Consider the following 23315-nt stretch of genomic DNA (forward strand, 5'->3'; position numbering starts at 1 on the left):
TGTGGCGATATTTACATGCATCTGAGAAAGACTGGAGGATAGCGATTCGAAAGGTGTGTGAAGCCAACATTCCAACAGGAAGTGCATTGCACTTACATGCTAGAAAGGCTCTGCATGCTGCAGCGCAGCGCTTCGACAGTCACATCACAACAGTGGATCATAGTCAAGATGATGACTAACTGAAGAAACCTGCTCCCGTGATGCGTCTATGGCGGACAGCGTTCCTTAGCACTAAAGAGTCTTCAGAGCCAAGAGAAGGACCACGGGGTGAAATCATGAAAAGTACACGCAGAGTGAGTCATCACAGGTCTCTCTGAGATCTATTCAGGTCATGGATGCACTTGTACGATCAAGTTCAAAGGCATCAGGAAATTGTCAAGCTGAAAGTGTCAAGAGAAGAAACAAAGGGTGGAAAATGACAAAATAAAGGAGGATATAAAAGTAAAACTTCAGAGGTGATTTTACCACCAAAAGTTGACGGAAAGGAACTGGTCAAATAGAACAAAAGGATGCAGTAACTTGTGTTGAGTCTAAAAAGACTCAAGAGAAGGAACAGAAATGAAAAAAGGAGGAATTAATCGGTTAGTCTGAGCCAAAATTGAAGTAGGTGATGATATATTCAGTGCCAGAAGACATGGACGCTGATAATCTCTGGCTCCTCACGGAGAACTTCATCAAGAACAGGATGGGATGCAAAGAAGAATGTATTATCGACTCTGGACAGCAGATCGACTGGAGGCTCACAGTGGGTACAACACCTTGACTCATCTAGCTGAGATTCCAGCAGGAAGTAAAGACATTTAAGGTTCTCAGGGCAGCACTGCTGGGTACAAAAAAAAAAAATCACTTTGAACCACGACTACCCAATACAGGAATATGAAAACTGAAAGTGGCGGTGAGATAGATACAGTATTCCTGGAAACGAAGGTAAAGGGACACATTTTCTTCCCAGCTGGGAGTTCAGTTCCAAGATGGTACAGAGGAAATCTGCCAAACCAGAAGAGGCAAACCAGGCCCACTGGCACATTGTCAAAGGAAGACGAGCAAGAATGAGGAGCAAAGACTGAGGGATACACAATCAGAAACCTTGTGAAGACGACAAATAAAGGACCAAGACGCGCAATGATGCAGTTAAAAAGGTGAATGATTCGCTCATATTCCTAAAGTGATCAGCTATTGTGCTCTTACTGTATCGAACAATCTTCACTCAAGTTTACTTACAGGACTCTGGAAATCAAAGTGGACGCCAGTAAGACACACCTTATACCGGACACTCTCACTGGGGTAAGAAAACACATTAAAAAGGTGCAGAAATGATAGGAATCCTGAGATAAGAACTCTGGAGACACGGGTGTCTCAGCCTCACTGACCTGACCTTGGGAAAGCAGAGTAAATACGGATGGATGAGTGGATGGTTGGATCTGCTGCATGTATTTGAGGAAATGAAATAAGACAAGATGGCTCCCAAGACAGAGGAAAATATCAAAATACCAACAAATCCTGAGGTGCAACTCAAGAATCTCTGTCTACTCCTTCTCTATTGGATTCAGGCTGCTGACTCGGCAGATTCTTCACTGTTCTAATCTTAGAACCCACGTGGACACTTCTGCGTGTGTGTGTGATCTCGTGTCCTGTCCGGCTAACCCCTTTTCTCCCATGAGGATTCCTAAACAGATTTGTCCAGGACATCCATTCCTGCTTCTCTCAGCAGCTCAGATGTGTGATGCTCACATGCATCGCATTTGTTCCCACGTAGACCGTTGATAAACTGCATCGTCTTTGTCATACGTTCTTATAGATTTAGCACAATAACGCCACAATCTGTGCCGCACACAATTGGATGGGAGTGATTCTTTATCTGCAAAAGGGGAAAATTGACAAGGCAAGTGCCAAGAAGAGCGAAGGGAATTAAAACAACCCGCATGATGGATGGCAAAGCGGGACGGAAGTGTGACTCTGGGGAGCCGTAGGTTGAGGGAGAGGTGAGTGAAAAGTAAAAAGGAAAGGAATGGAGCTTGAGGATGGAGGAGGGAGATATAAAACCAGCAATTCAGCAGTTGGTAAGTTGCAACTGCGGGTTTTTGCAGTGAACAAACTTTTCCGTACAAATGTAAACGCAGGTGTGCATCTTGAAACACCACTCATTCATGATCAATTGCATGTAACAGTTCCCTGTTTAGCTGAGTCTCTCTTAACCATTTGGGCGCCACCGTGGCAAAGTTGCGACAGGCAGCAACGCTGCATTCAGCTGCAAGCTTCATATTAGAGGCACATGACTGTCTTCAGTGATAGGGGAATAATACTCTGATGGTTAAGCTAATGAAGTAACCAGTCAAGTTGGTGTCACGAATTTGATCAAGTGCTCGACATCTGAGGTGTCCATGTTTGAGTCACCGTCATAATTGTATCATGTATTGAGATGTAGCTTGAGAGAAAAATGTGACTTTCCTTCTAAATGTCGACGATTTTCAACTCCATTTCCCACTTTAGCTCAACATAAGGACCCTTAGATTTTATTATCTAATTCTAAGAATCACAAAACAATATATTGCTAAGTACAGAGGTTGATGGAGGAGGAAAAAGAATTGCAAATTGGGTCTGAAAGACTGGTGGGGGATCAGGGGACGTAATAATGAGGCACAGACACAGCACAAGTGAAAAAGCTGTTTCTTCACTGACGGTTGAGTGAACAGAGGGAATTGTATCATATCACATCTTACAATTGAGGAAAGTTGAAACATGTTTATATATCAAACTAGTGGGGTTGTTTACGCCCAAGACATTCACATGAAAAGGTAAAGTACAACTACAGCGTATTATTTTGCTGAAACTGTTGTTAGTCAGGCTAGTCACAGCTGGTTGGTCTGGAGGAAGGTGACACTTACGCTATGTTCCAGTAACCTGAAAAGTGGGAAGTTGGAGCAGGGAATGATGTCACGCCAAGTTCAACGTGTTATTGACGTGAGCACGCAAGACTAACAACAGCTACTCTCAAGTGCGTCTTGTCTGGAATAAAGTAACTTCTTGATAAATATGTACTTCATTTGCACCCTGAAAATTTGAAAGCTGAATGAAGAGGAAAAATAATTGCATAATGTGTTGGTTTCTTTTGATATTAAATTGGTATTTAATTGATAATAGCTTCATAACTTGAAGATTCAGTGAATAGAGGGAACCAGTCCAAGCATTGGGTGTCATGGATCAGTCGCAGTCATATGTGAATACTGTAAGTGGCCAAAGACACAGGACATTTTTTTTTTTTCTTGAGATGAACTTGTTCTATGGACAAAAGGTATAAATATAATTAATAAAAAAAATTAAATACCTGTATAACTACTAAAAGATTACTATTAAATAATGATTTAAAAACTTTTTTTTTAAAGTGTAACAGTTTTAACAGAAAATTCAATTCAAAAATGTATTTAAAAATGTATTCAATTTCAATGAAAAAATATGAACAAAATATCTTCTTGCTGGGGTGAATCACTGGCAGCCTCTATTTGTCAGACAAAGCAAAAAAAAAAAACATCTCCTTGAGCTGTCTTGTATACCAGGATAGGCTACAGACTTATCCATATTATCAGAACAATCTGAACGTAACATGTCTCAAACCTAAGTTGGTCATAGAAAAACATGGAATAAATACCACAAAAAAGAAGAACGGTAGCTTGAAGACATCATACAAAGGGGCCAGAGTGGGCGTCAGAAGGGGCCATGACACAAAGCAAGAGTTTGGATCGAGGACAGGATGGCGAAGTTAAAAAAAGTGAAGGATGGATTGAGCCAGAAAACAGAGTGGGAAAGTGAAGTAAGGAGAGAATGAGGGCATTCATCCGTGCCTCTGGAGAAGGACGCAGTCTGAATCTACGATAACTTATTCAAAACACCAACTTCGCTTTGTCCCACCGCACCATTGTCAGTCCTTTTTTTTTTTCCATAGTTACAGAGAGATTTTGTGGAACACAGCGAGAATACCTGAACAGCAAAACTTGATATTCATATTCAGGAGTTGAGAGAAGAATGTGTACCACAATGTAAAGATCCTGTATCCTTCCAGAAAACACTACCTGGGCCTCATGGTTCATGATGACTATTTATGCATTGTTACTGAAGATGATTTACAGCTCAAATGTACACAAACATAGCTGATACACACAAACATGCCTGAGGACGCATCCAGGAGTTTTGTCAGACTCTCCCTTACTTACTGGTAGTTTCCTTAACCTTGTCATATAATTGGTCTCCAGGGAAACAGTGTTGCTGTTAGCTTTACGTCTTCCCCAATAATGAAGTAAACACAAACACGTGTTGTGCCAAAGGAACATATTCAGGTTCAAATAAACTGCTGAACAAATAAAATCAAAGATGCCCTCGCGCTGTTTGGCGCTTCCAGCTGTTAAAAATAGCAGAAGCTTGATAGTTGGACTTTGTAGGTACATTATCAACAGCACATATGAGAGCTGAAAGAATTCCTACCAAGGTTATCGACTCACTTTTATTACTTTTTAATACATTTAGCTTGTCTGTATTGCAGGTGCCGTTCTTAACTGATCCCCATGTATTGAGACTTCAGCCCGTTCTACAGGGGAACACGCTCTCATCTCTTCTGGTTTGTGACCTTGTCATGTTACAGCATTTGCACACTTCTCCTTTAAAATGGTAGATCACACAAAACCTCCAGAATCCTTCCTGCAAATAACTTTTTTTTCATCAGCTGAGATCCACAGGGGATGCTGGAGGAAAATGATAAAGAAACAGTAAAAGATGCGACATAACAACCCCACACCTGCACATGGGAGGACAGAAGACACTTCATGAGTGGGTAGATGCAAGTGTCAGAGATGGATGGAGTGACAGCAAGAGCAGAGGTAAATTAAACAGGGACCAGGTGAGACTGACATGAAATGAGAGAATATGGGGGAGAAGTGGCTGCTCGGTGAGGACAGTCAAAGTACTCAAAAAGATCTTCTACCTGAACATTAAAGCAGAGTGCAGTTTCTAATTTGCAAACTATCAATGACCCAGTGCTGTTGTGCCGTACACATATTGCATCTGTCACCATGAATGCCGCCAGGATACTTAAAGAAAGGCATCCATTTATGCATAAGCTGGGGGTCGTCCACTCGGTCAGGGTGGAGTAGGTTTTTGTTCCAGCCAGTCAATAGGCTGACATAGATTAACCAATCAGGTGTCAGCTGGAACAAGCTGCAGCAGACTGACAGTCAACTATTATTGTCTTCACACCTGCTTGGTTGACGTGTGACTGATTGGTTGGAACCAAAACCTGGACCTCTGAGGGCCAAGATGAAGACCCCCTGATACTAGCATTGACTGAGCCGGAGGCCAGGTCCAGGGCAACTCATCTTCAGTGTGTAAATATATGTGTTTAGAATAAAACAAAACAAACAAACTCCAACCCAGAATCATATGTATCAAAAAAAAAAAAAACAAAAAAAAAAACTAATGTTCAAAGAATATTGAGAAAAACACAGTAAAGAGAAATAAAATGAATAAAAAAAGTCAAATGAAATAATCACGCCATTCAGCTTTGTTCCGACCAAAGTGCTACTTCTTTTCTGAAAGTCATGGAACAAATAATAATAAAATAGTACATTTTTAAATTGTTATTTCATTTTTTTTCCAGCTTGTATTTTGCAAAGTTATTATGCACGTGTCCATGTGGCTTTGGATTATTCAGGCCTGGGCTATAACAAAACTTGGCTTCCAACAGACACGTATTAAACAATGAGTTTTCATTTTTGGACATAGCAAGAGGCAGGATAAATATTAAAAATGCACTATTTAGGATTTTGAATTAATCTGACCGATGACTTTTGCATCCACACCCCCACAAAAAATATACAATATCTACATGTACAACGAAACAGCGGCTATTCATTGTATGTAACGTGCAAATATTACATCCAAGAATGCAAAATTTTTGGTGATGATTCTATGCAATAGTCAACAAATAAATTATACTATACAGTACAAACATATGTTATAGTTGTCTGTGCATGTTTTTGAATAATATTTTCAAATGTGGACCACAAGGGGAGCTCCAATCTCAATGATATGTATTCAAATCATTACATACTGTATGTGTATCTTAGTGTATTTAGCATTTAGCATTATCACAAATTGCTTATTTTATTTAAGGTGCTGCTAATTTTGTGGTAATTTCATTTGACTTCCAGGATCGTTTTTTGACATGGAATCTGCCATGGAATCTGATCATGGACCACAAAGCTGATCTTTGTTTTTTTGGAATTGTCCTGTAGGTTTCAGGATTCCAGCAGCCTGTATTCCAATTCTTGTTTTCACTCTTTCTTTTGTTTCTCTTTGTGCAGCATTTTCCCTTGGACACCTAACACTACCTGACACTGTAACTCTATGTTGTTTATTGTGTGTGTGTGTGTGTGTGTTTTTTCAATTTCAAAATTAGTCTTGAGAAATCACTTGCGCTTTAACCGCTCAAACGCATAACATCCACTGCTGTCACGCTGTTATGCAGACGTCTTGTATCGGGAAACAGGGGTCTCAGTGACTACAGTATAGAGTTTTTATTTTGCGACACCCAGAAGCATATGGACGTGGATGGGGCAGCGCAGCATGAATCATTGATGGTGATCATTAAAGGGAGAGCAAGAGGGGAAAGGTAGATGAAATAAATGGCTGCACCAGCCCACTCCCTGAGTCACAGTGATGTGAACTGACAGGACACAAGATAAGGAGCAATTACCCAGAGTCATTTGGGCCAAGAGCAAAAGGCGTGCTCGCACACTCACCACTCGCAAACACAGGTACAGATACACCTGCAGGCAGAGAATCACAGTCGCATGAAGAGGACACACACATGAGCGATAGATGTTTTCTTTTCTAACCTGCACGCACACACACGTACATGACACTTAGTTTGACTTATTCCTCTCTTTTTCCTGGCTGGAGGGGAAAAGGTTCCGTCTCTCTTTCCATCATACTCTACTAAGCCCCAGGGAGAGAAAGCACTTAAGATAACATAGACACGACACATGTTGAGACACAACAGCGCTCTAGACTTAGTGATGTCAGAGAGAGAGCACGAAAGCTCTGCTGGAATGAGGATGAAGCACAGACTCTAAATTAACAGTCAGCTGGATTTCAGACACTTTTGTTGTCGCTGGATTCGCACTGAAGTAGTTCTGATTCACAAAATGGCTCATGAGAACGTGGCCTGACATGGCAGTATACAAGTGACATTGAAACCATCATGACAAGGCACACCGCGACAAAAGTACATCGGACTGACTGTGGCATTCTGGGGCCAGGCTGGGTCTGTTTGTTAAGGTTAAGGTTCACACAACTGAACCTGTGGGCGGGGCAAGCTTGTAATAAATATCTCAATCTTTCCAGATTCATCTTCCCTTCATTTTCAGACAAATTTATAGGCGAGCAAGGAACAATGGAATTGGTGTAAGGCTCAAATTGTAGTGTTGACACGAAACCCCAAAACCTCAGAAGTGGGAGGATGCACACCACTGCGGCACAGTATTGCATTGCCTCTTCATCCAACCCATCCTCACGCCCATGATGTCGTATATTGACATTGCGAAAGTTGCCTTTAGCGTCCTATACTGACAAAAAAGCCTTCAGTGTTGGATGTTGACACATTGGCAGCGCAACACATGAAAAAAAGTCGGCGGTTAGGGTTAGCCATGGGATGGGGTTCCAGAGGCAGTCCTTCTAAAATGCTCCCCCTGGGGGGGCGAGGAGCTATGCCGGCGGGTACGAGAATGAAGTGTATTTGCACATCCACTCATGATTTTTGTTTTTTCAGGCAAATTGATGCACTTTAAGTCTTTTCTGTTACTGACAAAAGCAGTGTTAATAAAGCTATTCTTTATTGTATGTTGATCTATAACACATTCTTTTTCTTTTCTTTAATATTAACAAGGATACAATGTTGTGCAGAGGTGTACGGATGATAATTTTATAGAGAAATGACACTATTTACAGAGGCGGGTCAGAGTTTGGGGGCGTAAAAACAGCGCCGACTGGAGGCCAATGGTTTCAAGAAGTCTTCTTTAACATGCAGCATTGAACTGGTTCCAGTATTCACTTCTCCGACGTGGCCCCTGAGGTAGACCAACAATGTTATTCTCCTTTTGAGTCAAAACTTCAACAAGTCAATACGCTGGCTAGGAAAAGTTAGCAATGCTCAGCAAGCACTGACTCGTGTGGCTAAACACTCTCCTTTACACTTGTTAAGCTGAGTTGAGCAACTGAGCGGAGAGAGGAATTTACATTTTAAATGCGTTAAATTCCCAATTGCATTATGGTGAACTTTTCCCTCGGTGCCACTCAAATATCAACCAAACTTTCATGCAATATACGTGGTAATAGCAGTCACCACTGATGTCCTTCACCTTGAGAAGAGAAGAGTTTACTGAGGGTGACTCATTACAGACAAATGACAGGGAAAACTGCCGTACTTAAAAGTGCATTCCTATTTTTAGAAGTAATCATGTCTGGAAATGAATGTTGGTAGTTCATGGTTGCATTCAATTTAAAAGTAAAAGTAAAAGGACCGAGGAAAAAAAATTGTCCAGAGCTACTTTCTCATGCATGAAGTATGAAACCAACATGAAATGATTCAGTAGTAAAAGCAATTATTTAATTTTCAAAGTAAACTGTGCAGTAAATTGTGGCCAGGAGTGCTTTAAAACAGCCGCAAGATTTGGTGTTTGCAGCTCGGCTCAATGATCAGAGGCATTTAAATTCATATTACTCTCGGTGCAATGCCCATATATTGATTTTGTCTGTACGTGTGGGTATATTTTTACCTATCAGTTCAAAAAGAAATGTGTTTATTTTCCCATCACTCCAGTTTCCTCCTCTTAGTTGGAGAATTGATTAAAAAAGTGGCCTTTGATTCAGTTTTATATTAAGATGACCGATTGCCGAGAGACATTCTGAGAGGTTCACCAAGAGTGAATAAATGCCCAGTTTCAGATAAAAAAAAACAAAAACAAAAAAAAAACAAACATGCTCTGGAGTAGCGACTGTGGTAGTCATCTGAACAAATACAGCTGTGACCTCCAACTGACCATTCAAGTCATGTCAAGTCTTTTTTTATAGCGGCAATTCGTGAAAGAGGTTGTGTCAAGGTGTTTTCGCTGAGAGGTCACAACCTCATTTTTACTACTAGAACGCAGGTATACCAGAGGAAGAGCTGTGCTTGCTGGCAGGGAAACAAATGTATTCATTCATTCATTGTTCCGTGATCATCTCAGGGAGGTCAGGGTCACAGAGAGACAGAATCAATTTCGGGTGACGTTCAAGCGGCCCATGGAGGAACTGAAAAGCAGACAAACAAAAAATGAAACAATGTTGATAATATATACGTGAGCTGCAGTGTCCATTTATACATTTTTGGATGAGATGAATTTATGGCCATCCTTGGTATCCGGTAGCCTTGAAAATACAGATTAAAAAATAAAAAATAAATAAGTATTTCGGTTTGTTCATCTAAGCTGAATTGTTAAATGAAGACATTTGAGTTTCAAATCTGTAATTTACTTCCAATCCTCTTAAAAAAATGTAATCTTCAACAGATTAAAATGCTGACAAATAAGGAGAAGGTATTTTGTTTAAATGTAAAAGGCTTTGCCACGGATTCGAAGGCATTAGAACGTATAAAACACAGAACAGCAGTTGAGGATTTGACATGCATTTATTCTCACAGCAAAGCAGCACAGTTTTGGCAGCACATCTTGAAAACAGAAATGAAACAAAAAAATGACATTACTATTTGGGTCAACAAGTTGTCATTTTCATATGTTAAAGAAGCATAGGAGAAGATTTTCTTTGCATTTATTCTCCCTAAAACCAGCACAACACAACCTGTGCTCAACAATCCAGGAGGCCAAAGCTGTGACAAAGACTTAAATTGGCATTCCTGCTTTTTGTTTCGGCTGCTGTTATGACTGTATTGTTGCAGCATGTTGCCTCTCCAACATAGATAAATATCATTTTAATTCTTTGTGACCCTCTCATATGCTTGTCAGTAACCCTGATCTACACAATGCCAGCATTATCACCTCCCATCCTCACTCCCATGGCGTCAGTCATATAGTGACGTTGGTAAAGTCTACTTTTGAAGGCAGCATCCAGCGTTGTATGTTGACTCACTAGGTTTTCAATTGAAGCACATGCTCCGTCTTCTGCAGCATGTCCGGATGCCTTGGCAGCGTGCCACATAAAAAAAAAGATGGGGTCAGGTAAGCCACGGGATGGTGAAAACATTTTGGTCTGGATGCCCCGACTCTGCATATTTTACTGAAAATGCTTGAAACTGCAAAGCGGGCAGGACATGACCTTGCATTACATGCTATTCATGCCATTGAGAACAGAACCTTTTCTCTCACCGCTCAACAACAATGATAATAACCTTTTATTAAATAAAAAAGGCATGAATAACGGCCATCAAACAAAGAAAAAGTCAAGCATTCAAAGGAATCGTAAGAGGAATTGTCTGGTTAAGGTAAACAATCGTGCAAGGACTACACTGCTTTACAAAACCGGAGTCTGAAGTTCTTGAATTCTCTGGCTCATTATTCCTCCATTCCATCTTATGTTTTATTCTGACAGAATCATGCTTGCAGATGGGCCCAAAATAAAAATGTCAAAATTATAACCTCTTCCCACTCATCTGCATTTGTCTCCTTTCTTCTCCTTCATATTTCATTTCCTTTCAAATACTCTGTGCTGTAACCAGGGGCACTGGTTTACTGGTTGTCAACATGTAACGGGACCATGTGTCTGTCCAGTGGATGCACTGCTGAAGTGATGATGCCGGATGATGTCGCCCTCAGGACACATGAACACATTAAATAAGGCTTGAGCACAGTAAACACATCAGTATTATCAGACTTACAGCCTCGATGTCCGACCTTTACGTCGCTCGTGGGCTTACATGGATGATGGCGGGGCCAGAGAATAGTGGATCAGGCAGGAATGCTGATATGCCATTTGTGTTAACGGATGCTGCCACGCACGTGGCGCATGATGCAACATTTATCAGGATAATTACACTGTAAGGATCATAGTGTGTGTTTCACTGTTGCCCTGTGGTCATTCATTGTTTATGTTGTCGGATGCACTCAGCAGCAGATATCGATGGAGGGGATGGTGAGCCAAGTTTGCACATTGAAATGATTGTGATCCGGTCACATGGCCAGTTACAGTAAAGAGTGGGCAGAAGCACCACCGTTGAGCTCGCTGTTTCAACTCCAGATCCACAAGCAAAGGGTTGGAGATTTGTTTCTAAGCACTGTAGGTTTGTGGTGTGTAAATCATCACACCATCAAAATGACCATCTTTTCTAGCACTTCTCATTCAGGTTTTCCATTCAGGCCGTATAAAATGGAGTGGTGGGCCGTCAGGGCCAGCATGGCCTTCTCTGCTGGCCTAACATAACCAGAAATCATGAGCATATTTATGACAAAAGTGAATTTCATTTTTTATGTATTTTACCTAAATATATGATATATAGTGCAGTTCAAACAAATCGGAATTCGAACAAACATTTCTAGATTTTTTTGCTTCGGATTTCAAATGAATGCCGGAAAAAACACAACCGATCAGCTGACCGATGACACGCTTTGTTACTGTGTATAGCGCAGCCTCTATATGCAGATGTGTCCCGTTAGCTACATTTACTGACTGTTTTTTCTTCATATTGAGGTGTAAAACCGTTCCTGTCTCCGCACTGGACCCTGGTAGGCTGGACCTCCGAGGCTGGAGCGCTCACTCCAGGTTTTGATGTCCTGTTGTGGGCTGGAGCTGGGACAGGGATGAGGCGAGTCTGGGACAGAGCGTGACTTGGTTTATGACTTTGTCACAGCCAAACTGCACAGAAGCGCACATTCAGAGCTGGACACGCACCGGGCACCTCTTCACTTCTGGAGAGACGTCACTCACTCGGCAACCCCTCCCACATGCAGCGGCCACACACATAGAGGAACAGCGCACCTGCAGCAGACACTCTACATTCACTCCTACAAAAGACTATTTTAAGGCTTGGAACGCATGATTTCTTTTTCCATTCATTGTAATGGGAAAAATTGATTCAGATTTCGAACAGTTTGCTTCTCGAACGGCCGTCTGGAACGGATTGTGGTCGAGAACCGAGGGACCACTGTATGTATATAAATATGTTATATATAGTATATATAATAATCATACTCACATCATAGTATATCCCAGTGTTTGAAATTGGCGAGCCAGAAAGATGTCCCCATAATTCTTAAAATATGATGCATACCATGAGCCTGAACCACTACAATTGGCTCAAACAAACTAGCCAACTTGGCTTTCAGGGACTGATGAAAACCCTGTGCCTGTGTCAGTGACCCAGATTTTGTGGCTTCAGCCAAAGAACCACTTTGAGAGCTGACTCTTTGAGAGCTCCACCAACAGCAATGCATTAAAGACAGCCAGCAGAGCTCTTATTAGTCTCACGCCCCTGTGTCCGCCGTGCTTTCTATTAAGGCCAGTTTTCATGTTGAGACGCAGATTTCTACTCTTCCATCACATGGCGACTACAGCACATTAGGAATTGTCTGTCACATGGCAATCCCACTTTTACCTCTGCACCTGTAGCTGTAGGAAGCAGATGATTTGCCCTTTACTTCTCAGCACGTCCTTCGGCAGCGATATTGGCTTCTTTCCCTTGGAAACCCAACGATATGTCTTCTCTTAATTAAAAAGCGGCATCTAAATTACAGGCAATAATATAAAATATCTCCTTAATTCAAATACAATATTGTTCTTGAAGCTATTTTGTTCAATTAGACCGACTGTCTAAGCAACAAGACAATGTTGCGTGTGAGCGCGTGTGCGCTAAATCTGGCGGCTCTGCAGTGAGAGCGACTGTCAGAGCCGACTATTGCAGGCATGTGCTGATAGAGAGGTTTTAAAGCAGCAGACGACTGCCTAAGGCCTAGAACAACTCTGGAACGAGTGGGTGGGGGGAAAGGGGCGAAGGAGACGGCGCAATAGAGATAAAGAAAACAAGAATGCTGCAGAAAATAAACAAGGTTATAGAAATAGTCAGGGAGGGGACGAGCATGGGATTGAAGGCGTAGGGAACCAAGGTTAGGGCAGTGAAGCAGACCGGAGTGGAGGCAGGATGAGTGAGTGACAAAGAAGCCAGGGAAAAAGGAGGCAGAAGGAGGAGGTTGTAGCTGGTTGAAAGTCACAACCTTGCATTATTATTCCTTCATTAGAGAAGACCTTGACTAAGAATTATCTCCCGTGTCCTGATCCCCCGATTGCTCCTTTCTCAACTCCCTTCCATCCATCCATCCACTCATTCCCCCACATCCCACTCTGCTTAGTAGCCCTTTTTCCCCCCCTCAATATAACTGTTCTCTCATTATAAAATGCCACAGTCAGCAACTCAAAGACGTGGGAGTGGGGTGAGGGAGCAAGTGAAACAGGGAGCAGGAGAAGGTGACAGCCCTGCATCCTGTGATTTCGGTCGGCGGCGTTTCACTTGTGAAGCTGCCTTGCATTCACCTCAGGCTTGTCAGTGATTGTCCTGCCCAGAGCCTGAGTGAAATGGCTTCATCCCTTTCAAAATGGGTTTTGTTTTTCAACAGTTTGGAAATCAAATGCTAAATCAATAAAAAGCACCGGGAGACACCTAAACACCTCAGCGAAAGCTGCAAACACAGGAGAACTGTCTAAAATTGACCGGCAAAGCCGTAAAACACTGACCATGGGCTCGGTGTGAAGGCTTCTTGCTGTTCACTCTGAAATATTTCTGCCAAGTCGAAGAGAAGCTGCATGGGTCGTAAAACGTGGGTGAAGCTCTCATCGTGATAATTTAAATGTTGGCATTATGAAGTTGAGAAGCTGTCAAAACTCTGACTAAAACTTGCTGCTCGGATGGAAATTTGGCTGATTTATTCAAGTTTTAATTCTGCGCTTTGGATAACTTGACAATAACAAAAACAGAACCATTCTGTGGCTTAGGAGAGGAGAGTTGGAAAACAACCTGGACCTTTCAGGATACTCGATCGAAGAATGAACTCTGTCGATCCCAGGGGAAAGAGAAGACAAACGCCACACGCAGACGACCTTGGTTTGCCCTTAACCCAGGAAAAAAACATGGTCAGGTCACAGACATGTCAACAATACTGTACCAGATAGATGTATCTGTGCAGAGACAAGACAGAAGAGGTCGTGACCATGCTCAAGCAGGGAGGCAAAGGTACGCTGAAACACTAGGCAGATAATCAGGTGGTGTTTGAGGTGGGGATGAAATTATCGAAAGCTCGACTGGGAGCGGGAGCTCGAGGTTATGGTGGTTCTGGAGTGGAAACCAACTGGAGGTGGAGCACTGTATGGCACTTGGACAGTTGGTTTTTTTTTGGGACGTGGACCTGAATAAATTGGAGCCTTTTTCCTGAGTGGTGTCTTAAACCACAGACAAGATGGCCGACCTAGTCCTCTAGACCGGACCCTCCACCCGTGTAAAGGAACCGATCCAAACACGATCAGTATGGCATCATCGACTCATTTACATATCACCGACTGTGCACAGCGAGTGAATTTGATAAATACAGCACGGCAAAATGGTAAGAAAATAGCTGTTTATTGTACGTAATTTTTATTAGTTTTTTTTATGAGATAAATGACGTGATTTTTCCACTTTTCAATCAAAGAATTTAAATGTTGAATGCTTTGCTTTGCCAAAGAAAGTCACTCATATTATATTCTATCTTGCCTTGCCTGCATAACTTACAAGAAAAATACAAACACAATTTGTACGTTATTTTGGCCGTATAAGAACAAGGGAAATTCACCTGTAGGACTTTTTGATGTGAATGTAGACCTAAATAACTGTGGGCGGTTCAATTCCCTTGAAGAACAAGAACAGAAAATAGAGAGACAACATATGACTGGTGATGTTTTTATTTTGCTTGTAACAAAGAAATAAAGATCCTGCAGCAAGAAAATGTTTCAAGGTTCCAAGCCGAAAAAATGATGGCCAATGTTCTGAGCCCGACTGCTGCACCACGATGATGGACCTTTTTCCACAGAAATGTTGAATAAAGCCATTTCAAACAAGTGACCTCCAACTCACTGTTGCCACTATAAGTATCCTTTGATGCTGTCAGCTGACTCACACCACAGCTTTTTTTCGTCATACCTTCATTGGCTGAAACGAAAACCTGCACGCTCTCTTCTCTTTTGTGGATCAGTTTAGAACCCCTGGAATAAACCAACATGGACAACTGAAAGCCAGTAGCACCTTAGTTGGCAGGGCTTGGTTTGTATTTTCCTTGGTTTGTAAACAACATAACTGGATAATCAGGAAACTCTCAGCATTGGTTTGAAGTTTACTGCCAGGATTATGACCGCTGCTGGTATCTTCTCAGTCCCTGCTCTTTCACTCAAAGGGAGTTTGCGGTCCAAGAGCCATGAGCCAAGTCAATTCTGGCACTATACAAGTTGTTCTATTGACTTGATTGTTTGCTGTGTGTTCATAATTGTGATGTGGAACGGGCTCCTTGGTGTTGGTGTGCACTGTCTCCCTGCTTTCCTCGCTCTTGCTTTGTGTTTCTGGTCTTGATGGTTGAGCTTATTTTAAACCACAAAAATTCGTGGGATCAATAAGTTCAGCATTGATTTCAAGTTCCCCTGGAGCACAGTGAAGTTCTCTTATCCCCAACTGGTGGAAAGCTGGAAAATGCTCCAGCGTGAGAGTCATCGCTCGCAGCATGTGGAAAGACAGGAAAACAAAATGTCAAAAGCGAGGTGAAATGAGAATGTCAGAGGTGAAGAGTCTTTCCATAAGGGAGAGTCAGAAAGGAATTGAACTGATTTGTGTAGGCTCTATTTCGCTCTCACTTTCCCTGAACTGTGCACGCTACAAAAAGATGACCCATGCTGGCTGCTATCAAACCAAACTGTTTTTGCCTCAAATAAAGGCAAGTAAATAAAGTTTTATGCTCATTAGTGCGAACATTCTGCTGCTCTGCCTTGCCTAACCTCACAAGGGAATTCATCTCTCATCAGACAGCAGAAGCTGCTCCAAAGGTGTGGTTCGTGTCAGTCACTAAGCCTCACAATTTTTCACAAGTTCTGACGGCAAACAGTCAAGATAACCAGGAGAAAATACACTGCCAGATCAACCCTCCAGGGGAGTCTTTCACAACCAGACCAAGATCCAAGACTGAGCCTTGATTTCATTCTGTCGAAAGCCAATAGCAAGCAAAAACATATTCAGTTTGGATGAATCATCACATTTGGAACGTCTCTGGAGGGAAGAGCGGCACTGGGGTCTACACTTCCCCGGCATAAAAATATTTTCAAATTGGTTGTGTTGGCGTTTGCCGAAGCAATTTACAGTACCTTTTCCAGAACAATGAGTATCTGAATTACAAAGAATATAAACACATTCCCCTGGAGGGGATCATATAGGATGACGCGAGGAACTGTGGCGAGAGACAAATCCAACGGCACAAACATGAGCTTACGGGTCCTTCCTTCCTATTCTGACCCATCTCTAACTTGGCAATAACTTATTACTTGTTTCAGGCGTGTAATAACCTTTGCTATCCTTCCTACTTGGAATAGTTGCTGTGAGGTTGTTTCTTTGCTGTATTACTTTCTTTTCCATCACAATCCACTCCTTTGTTTTTCCCAAGACTGGATGCGACAATTCACTCCCCCCAGCAACACCCTGCTTTGTTCCTGTCGTTTATCCACTGTTTGTCGACATCTCTTGTTGTATGACAGATGAGGAAGGCACATGTCAGTTCACTCAATCACAGGAGAAATGTATGCATTTACACAGACCAGGGTCCCAGAGAATGGTTGCCTGACTACTCTGACCAACGCCTTTTTGTGGCCAATGACGTCAATATATTACAGGCATTTTATTGCTATTAAAGAGCTCAATACACAGTTTTTAACTGTGTGTATCGCCACCACTTTCCGCTGTGTGTGTGTGTGTGTGTGTGTGTGTGTGTGTTCAAGGCACTGAAGCTGTTAGTGGCTGTGGAGGCAAGAACCTCCAGCACATGCACTCAGTGGATGGGATGGTTCTCCGATCGAAATGGAGCCTGCACAATGTTCTAAGCAAAAAGGTGAAGAGAAAACATTAACGTTCTAACTGTGTGTGAAGTTTACTGCAGTGGAAAGTGTTTGTCGGTAGTACCCATCCTTGATTCTACTGCAGTGTTCCACAGGGGTTCAATGACATTTAAAAAGACACCTATTTCAGCGGAAAGTGTCCCCTGTGTTGATCCTGGAACCTGTTTTTAAAAAATGATGTCACTTATCCTCAAGCATTTTAAAGTGGGAATACGTGAATCCCCAGCTGTTCCTATATGTGGTGTATACCTGTGTAACATGTGGGCCACACCACTGATGACTGGTGTCAAGCATTAAATGTGACCGTCTTTCATCGGACGGTGCCTGTGCTGCTTTCTCTGTCGTCATGGTGATGGTTCAAGAGTAGACCATGTTTCAAAGGCAACAATTTGCACTATTATGTTGAGGCACTTTTCCTTTAATTGCGTGACTTCCTGCATGAACCCAAAATAGAATTAACTTTGAACACCGCAAAAAAAACTATTTTCAATAGTGTGCTGTTTTCATGAAGTCAAGCAGGATGAGGTCTTGGAGAAACTCTGCGCTTCCTAAGCTTTTCTCGTTGTGTTATCGACGGTGTTTGTCTGTCTGTGTTCCAGATAACTTGAAAACCTATGGATGCAATGGATGAAAGTGACCTCAAATGTGTTAAATGAGACATAGAACAAATGTTGCCCCAGTGGTGTGGGTTTGATTCGCGGTCAGGGAATTAGATTTTAGTCCTTTAAAGGATTCTTTCTCAGCAGAGGTTTGCGCTCTCTGAGTGATTGTCCACTCTGGAACTCTGTGGTTCATTAATCTTACTTTTATTTTCCTTTAATATTTAACTCAAGTGCTCCTTTCTTGTCCAAATTGTTTATTTCCTCTCAGCTTTGTCTGTTTTTATTAGCAAGTCTTCACTGAGTTTTTATAGTTTGCTGAATCAATGAACAAGAGTTTATGATCACTGCGCTGTATAATCCCAAACTATACTTTATTGCACTTATGATTTTCTCTGGATCTTTTTTGGAAATGCGGCGGCAACAAACAGCCAGCCTGGAGGACGGCGCGCAGGGAAACATGCAGCAGGAGGAGAAGAAAAGATGAATGTGGTGTCTGAAATCAACCAGTGCATGCAGTATGGCACATGTCCCCGGGGAGCTTTCAGAGCCTTACATACGCATGTAATCATGCAGCACACATGCGTGCGCAGATGCACACAACGCCGCACAAAACAGAAAGCTGCATCTTATGAACCTTAATTGGCTAAGTGCCTCGACCTTGTTTGGCGCGTGTTTGCATGCGTGAGCGTGCATCCGTGTTTTAAGGCGGACTATCGTATGCACATCATGGAATGTTCGCCTTTCGCTGCATAAGCATACTTTGATTCCGTCCGCATTAAAATTATATGAGATGATGGACGGACTCTTAATAGGTGCAGCCTGGAGGCTTGGAAAAAAAAAAAAAAGAAATGCTCGCCAGTCCGTGTGAAGGGGACAGAGTAAGGGCAATTAAAGGAGAGGGGTCAAAGTGAAAGTGGGCTCATGCTGTCACGCTGGCAAAGCCTTCATGAAGCGGGGGCAGGGAATATATCCACACCCTTTGCTTTTTTCTAATCGACTCACAAGTTGTTTTCTGCTGTCTCCCACTTACAGTAGGGGGAGTGTTTTTGAAGTGAAACCAGAGCAGTGAAGTAGCACACACGTCCGATGGTTCATCGTGTAAGGTGCGAACTCACTGGTGCGGCATTTGAAATCACTGTTTACTGTTTCTGACATTGGAAATGTACAGTGTCCATCTGAAGCTGTCGGACATGGATGAAGCCTTCAACGGCTCTGTTTCTTATCAAAAATGCAGTGATCAAACTTTGTGATCGAAAAGCAAATATGTAGTTTTATATCATCAAGGCCAACAACGAATACAAGTGACGATGTCAAGTCTAACATAATCTAATAATTCAAACACTTGAAAGGCACTCAGAGAATGCAGACCTCCACCAGACAGCTCATTTCCGCCTGTGTTGTGCTGTCACAGGAAGTCTGCCACACAACACCAAAATATTATCCATGTTTACTCGGAATGCATTCGAAATTGGACCAAAATGTTAAACATTTATTTTGCCAACAGAGTGATGAATGTCAACAAAAACATGAGCAGAGGTAAAAATGTGTGGTGGAACTTTGACAAGTTAGTTACGATTAATGAATTCCAACATTATTATGATTAATTAATTACAAAAAATATTTAATGTCATGTAATTTAACAGTTTGCTCTCCAGACAACAGGGAACCTTTGTAAGTGCAGGAGTTCCTGGCTCACTGATCACACTGATGCAAACATGGAGGAATCCCTGAACCAAAGCAAACAAAAGTATCTGTTTGCTTTTGTTCAGGGAGGTTTTTCACTGCACAATGGTCAGGGTTTCCACTACTCTGAATGGACTTGAAATTCTTATAAAATTGAAATTCTTACACAAATATTTTCAAGACATTAAAAGAGCTTCAGTTTCAATATGGTGATATAAAAACTTGAATATAGACAGCACCGTGAGTTATTGTGCTATTGTCAAACTGATGATGAATAAACAATATTTTGTTGTTTAAATGTATGTATGGGTCCATCATTTGATTCAGTAATACAGTGGTACCTCGGTTCTCGACCACAATCCGTTCCAGACGGCCGTTCAAGAAGCGATTTATTCAAATCTGAATTGATTTTTCCAATTACAATGAATGGAAAAAGAAATAATGCGTTCCAAGCCTTAAAATAGTCTTTTGTAGGAGTGAATGTAGAGTGTCTGCTGCAGGTGCGCTGTTCCTCTATGTGTGTGGCCGCTGCATGTGGGAGGGGTTGCCGAGTGAGTGACGTCTCTCCAGAAGTGAAGAGGTGCCCGGTGCGTGTCCAGCTCTGAATGTGCGCTTCTGTGCAGTTTGGCTGTGACAAAGTCATAAACCAAGTCACGCTCTGTCCGAGACTCGCCTCATCCCTGTCCCAGCTCCAGCCCACAACAGGACATCAAACCCTGGAGTGCGCGCTCCAGCCTCGGAGGTCCAGCCTACCACGGTCCAGTGTGGAGACAGGAAAGGTTTTACACCTCAATATGAAGAAAAAACAGTCAGTAAATGTAGCTAATGGCACACGTCTGCGTTATACACAATAACAAAGCGCGTCGTGGGTCATCTAATCGGTCTGTGCATGTTATGTCTTTTCCGGCTTTTTTCGGGGGCGCTCGAGTTCTGGATTTTCGTTCAAAATCCGAAGCAAAAAAATCTTGACATTTTTGTTCGAATTCCAAGATGTTTGAAAACCGAGGCACCACTGTATAACAAATTTATTCAAGTTGAAAAGTGTGGCTTCTTGTGGCAAATATTCTTATACTATTAAACTGCGATTATTTGAGATTAATTCATTACAAATTCTCTAATTAACTAGAGTGCTTTTTTTAATCGAATCCTACCCCAAATAAAAATACATTTCATCACAAGCACTGATTCCTCACAATGTTAGATTATAAAGTTTCTTGTTGATACAGTCTGAGGTCCAACAGGAGGCGTGGTGCACCAGATCACTCTGTAGCTCACAATATGCTCTTAAATATGTACATGTGGCTCAAAATTGAATTTCTTCGTGAGTTCCAACGCACCAAAATGTTGATATTGTGACCACGATGATGACACGTTTGCTGTGTTTCCTAGCAAATGGAGATTAGTGCTGTCAAACAATTAGAATACGGCAGCCAACGCCAATTATAATAATGAAAAAACACACTCTGGAACCAGCCAAATAAAGAAGGAAAGTTGCTGATAAGCAAACCAATTACACACAACAGTTTGGTGCCTTGCACGGCTGTGCGTGCGTTGAACCGACAGCCAGACACTGAAACGGAGGTTGAGTCGAAATGACATATCCCAGCTTTGTAACCCAGAAATGATTATGAACTGTCATTACTCTGTCATGACGATCTGAATCATCTTCTAGATTAAGACTGAACATATATTGTGTTTACCAAACACAAACCAAACATCAGATCATTTTTGTCATTATATTGATTCAAACACGAAAATAAAATTCTCAAGTTCAAGCACCTGAATAAAGAAAAAAGAATCACAAAACAGCAACAGCAGACTATTAGATGCTGAGAGGAGAATAACCGCAGGCGAGGGTTGTCCTTGCTAATTACAAGGGAGCGACTGAAAAAAGTGCTGAATATGTAAACTCAGCCTGATGCCGTCAATGGCGCAGGCAAGCGTGAAGGAGCATCATACAAGAGCCGACACAGAAACAGCAAATACATATTTATGTTCATGCAATGTTATACAGCACACATGGCTAGATAGAATGTGGAATGACCTTTGAGCCCGAGCAGACTGATACTCATGCACGTACGCCACAGCGGGAAAGTTCGCTTGAGCGCACAGACGTGATCCTACACCCAAATACCGGCACACACGGAAGACATTTTGATGGATGGGAGGTATGTTTTTTCCAACACATCCTATAGCTGCGCCTCAACATATACAACAAAGTCAATGACATGTGTCTTGACGTTGAATGGCAGGCTACATTCCACACCAACTGGCTTTGCCAGGTCACAGTAGTGGACATTTCAGTCTACATTTGTGAATGGGATTCTCACAATGGACATAAGAGTATGTACAACCTAGAATCGTCCCTGACGGTGTCAATTTAAAGCAAGTGCCGTATTATTACTGAGATCACACATCACATCACTTACAGAAAAATATATTTCATGTATTGTATATACTTCTTTTGTTCCACCCTCACAGTGGCACAGCGATCTGGCCTTGGGTGACTTCCCTAGTCACGGAGACAGAGACACGTCAAAGAGAAAGTCCAAGGCTCTGCCATCATTTTGCCTTAAAGTTGGCGACAAAGTAGATTTCTTAACACTGTTTTGAAACATGGAAATGCGATGACTCCTCTCACGACATTCACTGCGGGCACACAGGCGCCAGAAAGCATACACAAGACTGGAACATACTGTACGTTGGAAATGTGTGAAGAAACTTCTACTTTTTAAATGTGACACCACTGTACCCCTGAATGTCAACCAAATAAAGAGATGGGTGTGGACGCCTGGAGACAGCAGGAAGGATAGAGGTCCTCACAGTAGGCTTGTCGTGGAACCTACATGCCTGGAAGGTCATCAGAACTCAGCTCAACTGCTCTGGCTGCAGGTTGCTTGGGGTGTCACCCACCATCCTATCATCCATCTCCACCCCCATGGTTTATGAGGAAGAAAAGTCAGAGACAAAAGTTCAAAGTAATCAAGGTTTAAAACAGAATATTTTGCCTTGCGATACCTTCAAACCGTGATCGTAAAAAACTACCCACCTCTTGAGGTGCAGGTCTCAACCCTTCTGCCAGCTCCCCTGCTCCTGACACCAGGAGCAGGGGAGCTGTGAACATCATAGTTGGCTCTACAAACCAAGCTGTGAATGGAGACAAGTGAGACAATGTTGGGGAGCTTCCTGTTTGGAATGTCCATGATTTGTAAGAAATTTCTATTATATATACATTATCACTTGACGGAAGACACAAACACGATTTAGTACTGTCTGCAACATACTCTCAGAAATTTACTGACGCAAACTCACAATACTTGAATTCAAAAAGGTTGGTTTGTTCAGACAATGTGGGGAAACTCTTCCACTCCAGTGGAATGCTAGCACATTTCCAATAGCCATGGCTGATGTTGCTTTGAACAAACATCAATAATTGTTTTTGTTTAGATTGGTACGGTACATCAATAATCTGCCACCCAGTACATGATACTGCAAAGCTCAGCATCCTTCATCATGAACCTACACCTGGGCGAGACTGAGAGTCTTCTGAATAGTTACCTTGAGGTTTATCTTTCTGTCAGTCGAGAAATAGCTAGAGTGTGATACAGGATTTGCTTGTAATGGGAAGAGGTGATTCAAGTTTTAGTGGCTGTTTCATGACAAACTTTAGAAACTGATGAAAAAATATGATGACTCCCTTCCATGACATTCACTGCAGGCATGTAGGCACTACGTTACAGGCAAACAGTTTGGACACACCTCACATTCAATTCGTTTTGTTTATGTCCATGACTATTTAATTCTCACTGAAGGCATGGCAGACAGATATGGAATTATGTCAACAAAACTGTGGAACTGCTCAGAACATTCTTCAAAACAGCC

The 23315-nt window shown here is 42.1% G+C and overlaps 1 long non-coding RNA gene across 2 annotated transcripts; it reads left to right on the forward strand.

Annotated features, from left to right (window-relative positions):
- Positions 1-484: 484 nt before the first annotated feature.
- LOC128755067 (uncharacterized) lies at positions 485-7988 on the forward strand. Of its 2 annotated transcripts, XR_008414019.1 has the most exons (4): positions 485-1139; positions 1224-1284; positions 4535-4609; positions 4715-7988. It is a non-coding gene; the product is annotated as an uncharacterized LOC128755067 (long non-coding RNA). The 2 variants fall into 2 exon arrangements; XR_008414018.1 differs by having other exon boundaries at positions 4535-7988.
- Positions 7989-23315: the final 15327 nt, after the last annotated feature.

The sequence above is a fragment of the Synchiropus splendidus genome, chromosome 2 (genome assembly GCF_027744825.2).
Source record: "Synchiropus splendidus isolate RoL2022-P1 chromosome 2, RoL_Sspl_1.0, whole genome shotgun sequence".
Classification (NCBI taxonomy): Eukaryota; Metazoa; Chordata; class Actinopteri; order Syngnathiformes; family Callionymidae; genus Synchiropus; species Synchiropus splendidus.